Here is an 8,718-nt window from a genome sequence, read left to right as displayed (position 1 = left end):
AATTTTTTATGGAAGTTATTAATAAATCACAAGAAATTGTGTTGTCAAGTGATCTTGAAATAAGACCCCTTAACATAAAAAAAATATATGTTATCTTTATGCAGACCAACATTTTTTTTCCACACCACAACCCTAACATTACTTTTTTTTCATATGTACATTTGTATCCCTTATCAATCCTCACAGTGCATATAAATAAAGATAAAGGAATTAATCTGAAATAAAATCACAGTATTAAAATCCTTTTGCAATGCAAATTTAACTTTGATGATCAATTAAAGTTTAACATTTGACTTGTCTACCAATTTTGCACTGCACTGCATGCCCATGGTGGTGACCCATGCAGACATGTTTTTGTTCGAAGTTTCCTACGCAATTTGAATTAGTATTATGAATCAAATTCAGTCAATTTTAAAGACATATTTTCCAACAGAAAATCTCTCCTATTCATACCTGGGTCTTAACTTGCAAGTGTATGAGTTGACCGCTAGTGCTACCCACATGGCCACATGGAGGGGGAGAGGGGGGGGGGGGGCAGATAGCTCAACGAAGAATCTTGGTCGCTGATGATATCACTTGGTGTTTAAAAGTTTATCAACTTGCACAAATATTTATTAATTCAATAAAATATCTCCGAACTTTACAGATTAGTTTCCTTGCAATCTCCGAACATTTTGTTTACATAAATGCCGGGGCTACGTACTTTCTATTTCACAACGGGGAATAACTCTAATCAAAAGAAAAGACTTCTTGAAGAAAAATGTTATCATCAAAGCAACATGAATCACTTAATCGCTCAAAATATCTTGATACGGCTGATTCCTTGTTAATATATGAATTCCAACAACATTTTTATTATGGCTAGTAACATTTACACATGGTCTGAGATCGATTAGGGATATGTAATTTTTAGCCTTCGTGTCCTTTGTCTGATTTCCAGTGCAAATTACTTTACTGTCACGGTTCACCATTTCAAAGTACTCATCAAGGGCAATGTTGTTATTTTGTCCACCTTGAACATTAACAAATCTGGTGGTAACTAGTCTTTGTCTTTGTTCTTCTGAAAGAATTCCAGTATTTGATGTTAAAGCTGTAAGATGAACAGAACCTATCTTGAACTTTGTTTGTCTTGTTGTAAAGAGGCAATTCATATTTGGCTGACCTGACGGAACGCTCGCCATCTCCCATGTCTACAGCCGTGTCCAAGTTCTTGTGAATAATGACAAGTTTGAATAACATGACAATGTAATCCTGAAGCTGATCACTGTTCTTCACTTTAGATCTTGGCTTCTTTGTAGGGATTTGAACATTGTGCTTCTTCTGTTCATGGCATTGGAGAGAACCCACACATGCATATGTCGCTTCACAAAAGTGACATTTCAAGCGTTCATTTTCTAACATTTCAGACAACCAATAGTTCTCTGAGTGTTGTGGATCATCCAAGACTTCCCTCAACTCTTTACAAATGTCATCCTGATTTTCAAAGAACCATGTCTGTAAAATTTCACATGACACCTGGTTCAACCATTCCACTTTCTCTTTGTCTAAGAACTCCAGGAATTCCGCAGGAAATGATATGTTACAATCAACATCAGTCAGGTCAAAATGATGAAGCAGAAGCAGCTGACAAATGGCATCAAATACAGTGTAGAAAAGGATCTTATAAGGGCGATACGAGTTCTTAACTTCGCCTTTCACATCTCTATGGTTCAGCAGATTTCTGTAGTAATAGAGAGTTCCAGCATCTTTTCCACTGTTTGTGTTAAAAGTCAGCTTAGCTATGGCCTATAATATATACGTTGCATTGAGTATTTGATATTAGTCAAGTTAATAAAGCATCTGATAGCAGCATGTTTTAATGAAAATACATTATATACAGTGAATTTGTTCAGTCTTTCAGAAAATGTTGTGCTTGTAGTGTTGACCGAGAGCTGTACACTAATCAGTATTCACATCAATAGAGAGATGTTGAAAGAATTTTTATTATCATAAAACTTCTGACCTTTTTTTTTTTTTTTTTTTTAAAAATCTGTAGTTTACTCGGTAAACTTAGACATGAAAAATAATGAGACTAAATTGTAATGAAAATCAATTTGAACAATTACCTCCAGGAAATTCATCAAACTATGAAAGTCTTCAATCTTGGAAATAAATCCTTCTAACTTTTCTTTTGTTGTCCCATTTTTCAAGGCATTTTGGGCTGGTTGGACCCTTTCATCTGTTAGTCTGTCTCCTAAAAGATTTATTTCCATACAATCAATGTTCACTGCATATTATATAAGTTTAAATAAACTTTTGTCATGAAATCATATTTTTTAACTTGTGAAAATACATGTAAGTCTTCATTCATCATAATAAATATCATTCCTTAATTATGTTGTTTTATTGATTTTTTTTTAAATTACAGTAAATGATTTAAAAAAAAAGAAATACCCCCCAAAAACACTGGCTCAACAATGTTTCCATCCTTGTATGGTATGTAGTTTCTTAAGAAGAGCGATGAGTTCGTGGGTCTTGTTTTCATTACAATCAAATAATCCAAGTGGATACTGAAACAAAGAGTCAATGAGTAAAAAAAAAAACAAACCTATGGCTATTCATACATTAACAGAGTCATTTAATGTGATTATCACCCATTTTCTTTAATGATATGCTAAGAACTGAATAAAAGTTATATAAGGAATGTATAGTTACTAAAATATTTACTTGGAATGTCTTAAATCAAGAGAAATGACTGTATTGATGATCCAAATGCTTTGGATAAATAGAGTTAAACAATCTTTGAAGCTGAGGATTGTGCTCAATGATAGACGTTGAAAATAAGAATGTCAATTCTTTCATCAATTGTTTTTGGTCATCAACTGAGGGTAGAAATTCACCAGCTTGTGGCAAGATTCTTTCCTCTGTTTTCTGAAGTTCTGTTAAAAATGGGACTCTATCTTATACCACAATGATATTGAAGAGATGGTATGACAGAGTTCCTCTGTCTGAGGTCCTGTACGATGGTAATACATTCTTATCCCAGTTGTCCCCCACTAATTGGTATTTCACATTCCCGCTATCCACCCAAGAGTCTCGCAATTCTTTCACTTTTAAATCTACTAAGTCCTTCCAAGCTTCTAATTTCCTATGGATGGACTTAGGATGAACACTTAGTCCAATATTTGACAGTCGTTCAATATCCTACAAAAACAATACACACATGTATCATGCCTTTAACCCTGGTGGCACCACATGTACAAAGCTGAATTTACACTACATGTACACTGGAATGTGACACATTGTACACTTACTATTCTTGTTAATATTATTAAAAATATATAGCCACATAAAAAGTAAAACTTTTAACTCTTATAATAGCCCCATTGTGACTCCAGGAGACAATTTGAATAACTTAAATCTATTATTCAAAACATCTTCTGATATTAAGTTGATAAATTATACAATTAATGTTCCTGAGAGAAAGTTTTTTGAAAACCCCATTTTAAACCTTCGGTCCCTATTATGTACCCATCTTGATCCCAAAAACCACCTTCTAGTATTTAAGCATACACTGTAGCTGTACAAAGTTTGGTTGAAATTGGCCCAGTACTTTTGGATAGGATCAAAATGTGAAGTTTACTTATAACAATAGGTTTTTTGTATGTTGATTAATGTCCCTCTCGAGAATTTTTCACTCATATGGAGATGCCACCACTTGCCGGTGGAGAGCTGCAAATTTTGTCCTATACTCGGCACTCAGGGCCATTGAACAGTGAGGGATCTTTTTCGTGCCAGCACCTACTGCGACACAGAACCTCGGTTAATACGGTCTCATCTGAAGGACTGGTCTCCACGTCCCACAGTGGGATTCGAACCCACGACGTAAAGATCAACTCCTTACTTCGTGACTCTAGAGCAGACGCTCTAACCACTGCGCCACGCGGGCGACTAATAGGTAACAGGCAATCAGAAAGGTTTACTTTTGCTTCGATTTTTTTTTTAGTAACTGAATCTAGATTGTATATATATGCAATGTGTAACATGTAACCATAAGTAAGCATACCCTTTGAATGCATCCACCATGAGTTAACACAAGTGCTATCATATACTGGAAAAGAGACATTTCCTGATTTCTTCCATGCAGTGCAATGGCAACAGATACCATAATGTGGATGAATCCTTTGCTGTCACTGGAGAGCTCCTTATCACTAACCACAGCTGATAGTAATGCAAGAATTGTAGGACACCTCATTTCAAGTTCTTTTATTTTCTCCCACTTAAACTGAAAGATATCTTTAAAGTCTTTACTTTGAAGAATAGACCCTGACCCCCTCTTACAAAGAGCATGTGCCTCTTTCATAATTATTTTTGCGACTTCATCTGTAACCACTCCCGGATGAGATGAGCAGAGGTTATTTACAATGGTCCTTTCAGCATTATTCCCTCTAACTATTACTTTGCAAATAGTTTTTAGGACTTCTGAAGTAATAAGGGCTGTCTTTGTTCCACTTCGGTAATGCACATATACCTTTAGAAAAAACAAATGAAAGAAATTAAAAATAATTTTAAAAATTTGCTTATTTTATAGCTATTAATTGTAACTTACATCAATTATAGACAATAATCCTTTTCTTGATAAATATTAAAGCAGAATTCCTTCAATTTTAGATAAATATACATACTGAGGCTCATTGTACAGTGTTGATATCTGTCAACAAAAAAAGAACAAGATAAAGAACAGAACTAAAATCTCATGCGAAAAAAAACAAACAAACAAACAAACAAATAAACAAAAAAATAATAATAAAAAAAGTGCTCAATTCTCTTTTATAACAATAAATATAAATGTATGTGTTTGCTTTAGTGCTTGAAATATTATAATTTTTTATAATACCCTGATTCAAGTACATGAACTATCTTTTAGATCTATTTTAAAATGCTGCTAATTGTATTTGCTGCAAACATGTACTTTTATGAGTTATGATTTAATTACCACATTTTGATTCAAATTTGAAGACAACAATAAAGCAATCTTTACCAGAGACCAATTCAATTATGGCATACCTGTGCCAATGAAACATGCATATATGACAAATTCATAAATTTATTGGAATGTGTTAGAAATATCAATCAGCAGTTCAAGGGGTCATTATAATCAAATCACTATAATGTTTACCTAAATATTTTTATGTGATGTGAAAATAGTTGACCAACTATTTGTGAACTTTGTAAAAGGTTAACCTTTATTAATTAACGTCAACCTCAATCTCTTATATAAAATAACACATTATACCTCAACCTCTCAATTTTTATAATCATTTTCAGCTTTGTCAGTTATTTTCTCCTAAAATGTACATAGTGATATTCAGTTTATTTAATGACGATATCTACTCTGAAAAAAAGTGGTCTTCCACTTATGATGTTATTTAAAACTTTATTAGATAAATTGTGTTCATAAAGGACTTTAATTGTCTTATTTTTACACTTCCCATTAAATACATTAAAGTACATGTATATTAGAAATTAATACATGTGATGTATTGGTACAAAGATCACATGTTTTGTATACAATGCTATGTTTTGGGGTTTTCTATAAACATTAGGAAGGCAGGTTGTTTTGGAAAATCCCATATACTAATACTGTACACTGCACTGCCATTGGAAATCTTTACAATTTCAGCTATTACCTGTTTGAAAAAGTCCCCACCAAGAGAGCGTCGTGCTTTGTTAAAAATATTCCCAGAGCTGGAACATACATCCACAATCTCAGTAGTATCTGCAGGTAATAATGGTACCAGCTTGACAGGTGTTACCCTTCTGATCGGCACCAAAAGTGGATCATCTGCTCGAACCCCTCTCAACTCAAAATTTTCCTTAAATGGACTCCTTATCTCTCTCTTCTGCATAAATCTTTTAGAAGGGGAAGGCAAGCATACACTTAACCTACCAAATTTGATTTTAGCATTTTAATATGATGTTGGTTCATTTTTTACTAAATTTTGGAAAACACAACCTATCTATCATCTTGCCTTTTACTTCAAACATCACTGTGGTGTTACATTATTTTTTCATATACATCAACCAGAAAACTAAAACAAAAACCAGAAGTCTCTGATGAGACTGTAGCTCTACTGGTCTGTTTGTATAAGAAAAGAAAAGTAGCACTTGGATTTGAAACATTGCAACATGCAACAATAAATAGAATTATGTATCTTAATGTAGTCTACTTTTGTGACAAGTTATATTGAAATCAAATGAAAACTAGGAGTAGTAGCGTTTTGAAAGTATTTCACGGAAATTTCTATTTTTAGTAACCATGACAACACCATTCACCCAAATAAAAAAAAAACAGAAATACATATTATGTATCGTAGTGTATTCTAACTGTGTGCCAAATTAGATTGAAATCAGACCAAAATTGTAGGAGGAGTAACGTTTTAAAGGAATTTCAAAGAAATTTCTATTTTAAGTAACCATGGCAACACTGTTCATCGAATTCAAAAACCAATGCAATAAATTATGTATCTTAGTATAGTCTTCTTGTATGCCTAATTATATTAGAAGCAGACTTAAACTGTAGCAGGAGTAGTGTTTTAAAGGAATTTCACAGACATTTCTATTTTTAGTAACCATGGCAACACCGTCCATTGAATTCAAAAACCGATGCAATAAATTATGTATCTTAGTGTAGTCTACTTGTGTGCCAAGTTATATTGAAATCGGACCAAAACTGTAGGAGGAGTAGTGTTTTAAAGGAATTTCACAGAAATTTATATTTTTAGTAACCATGGCAACACCGTCCATCGAAATCAAAAACCGATGCACTAAATTATGTATCTTAGTGTAGTCTACTTGTGTGCCAAGTTATACTGAAATCGGACCAAAACTGTAGGAGGAGTATCGTTTTAAAGAAATTTCACAGAAATTTCTATTTTTAGTAACCATGGCAACACCGTCCATCGAAATCAAAAACCGATGCACTAAATTATGTATCTTAGTGTAGTCTACTTGTGTGCCAAGTTATATTGAAATCGGACCAAAACTGTAGGAGGAGTAGCGTTTTAAAGAAATTTCACAGAAATTTCTATTTTTAGTAACCATGGCAACACCGTCCATCGAAATCAAAAACCGATGCACTAAATTAAGTATCTTAGTGTAGTCTACTTGTGTGCCAAGTTATATTGAAATCGGACCAAAACTGTAGGAGGAGTAGCGTTTTAAAGGAATTTCACAGAAATTTCTATTTTTAGTAACCATGGCAACACCGTCCATAGAAATCAAAAACCGATGCACTAAATTGTGTATCTTAGTGTAGTCTACTTGTGTGCCAAGTTATATTGAAATCGGACCAAAACTGTAGGAGGAGTAGCGTTTTAAAGGAATTTCACAGAAATTTCTATTTTTAGTAACCATGGCAACACCGTCCATCGAAATCAAAAACCGATGCACTAAATTATGTATCTTAGTGTAGTCTACTTGTGTGCCAAGTTATATTGAAATCGGACCAAAACTGTAGGAGGAGTAGCGTTTTGAAAAATTGTTTACAGACGGACGGACAGACAGACAGACGGACGGACGACGGACACCTTACTATCGCATAAGCTCTTCTGGTCTCTGACCAGTAGAGCTAACCAGGTAACCTGATCTGCTTCAATAATAAGATGTTGTTATACAAAGTCTTTGTTGATTTAAATACAGATTGATTCGAAATTCAACATATTTGAAGATGGTGAGTTTATATTTTATAACAAATGTACCTACAGAAGAAATTTGCAAATTTAAGACAGAATACGGACGGTCACGAGGATAACGACATATACAGATACATATATATGTGTACATGTGACTAACCTTTCCATCGTCACTTGAACAGACGCTTTAAAAGACTCCCTGAGAGTTGATGCTTCGTTTTCAAGTCTTAATACCCTTTCAGCCTTTCTGAAACACTTCTGACAAACACCTGTGTCACTTGAATACAACACATTATCTGAAATTTCGCACACGTCCTTCAAAATTTTTGCTACGCTCTGTTGAAAGACGAAGTTTGTTGTCCAAGTATTTGTTGATTTTTACATTTCCATTTGAGTCAACAGATTTGCTTATAAAAAAAACCCACCAATAAGGCAAACGTTTCCAAGAGGGTACACTTTTCGCGGAGTACTAACAGTTCCATGCGTGATGGGCGCTGCCATTTTTTTTTCCTTCGGAAGCATACATCGTTACTTCTCGGGATTTATCTTCACTAAGTTCTCGCTGCCGATGAATCGCCAGCGTCGATTTGATTGGCTAAACCAAAGTTCATTCTGACGTGACCCTTAATGGATTGTCTTCTGATCTTTGTACAGCGACCATCAGAATTTCGGAGCGTAACAAAGATCTGATTTTAATCAGATTGACTTAGTCCTTCAGTTATTACTCCTCGCGATCTGAAAGAACTCCTTCTTGACATTCGGAGCAAATTACCCCCTAAACTACCTAATAATCTCGACATTGACTTGTGGATATTTTATAAATATCTTGACAGAACGACAGTTGTTGATTACAATCTTTTACTAATCATTGTAAACATTCCACTCTTGGACGGGTATTCTACATTCGATGTTTTTCAAACTTTTAATTTGCCAGCCCCCATAGTTACCACTTCCTCCCTAGCCGCTTCTGACAAACCTCTCTCACCCAACTCTAATTATTAAAATTTGGTTGCGAGATATACTCTTGAAAATGAAATATTAGCTA

The 8,718-nt window shown here is 34.2% G+C and overlaps 1 pseudogene; it reads right to left on the bottom strand.

Moving 5' to 3' along the window:
* Positions 1-925: 925 nt before the first annotated feature.
* On the bottom strand, positions 926-8,382 carry LOC133198779 (uncharacterized; annotated as a pseudogene).
* Positions 8,383-8,718: the final 336 nt, after the last annotated feature.

The sequence above is a fragment of the Saccostrea echinata genome, unplaced genomic scaffold (genome assembly GCF_033153115.1).
Source record: "Saccostrea echinata isolate AGI-Se365-2 ecotype Australia unplaced genomic scaffold, CSIRO_AGI_Sech_v1 ptg000033l, whole genome shotgun sequence".
Taxonomy (NCBI): domain Eukaryota; kingdom Metazoa; phylum Mollusca; class Bivalvia; order Ostreida; family Ostreidae; genus Saccostrea; species Saccostrea echinata.
Note: the sequence above shows the minus strand (reverse complement) of the source record. Positions and strands in the feature narration are given on the sequence as shown.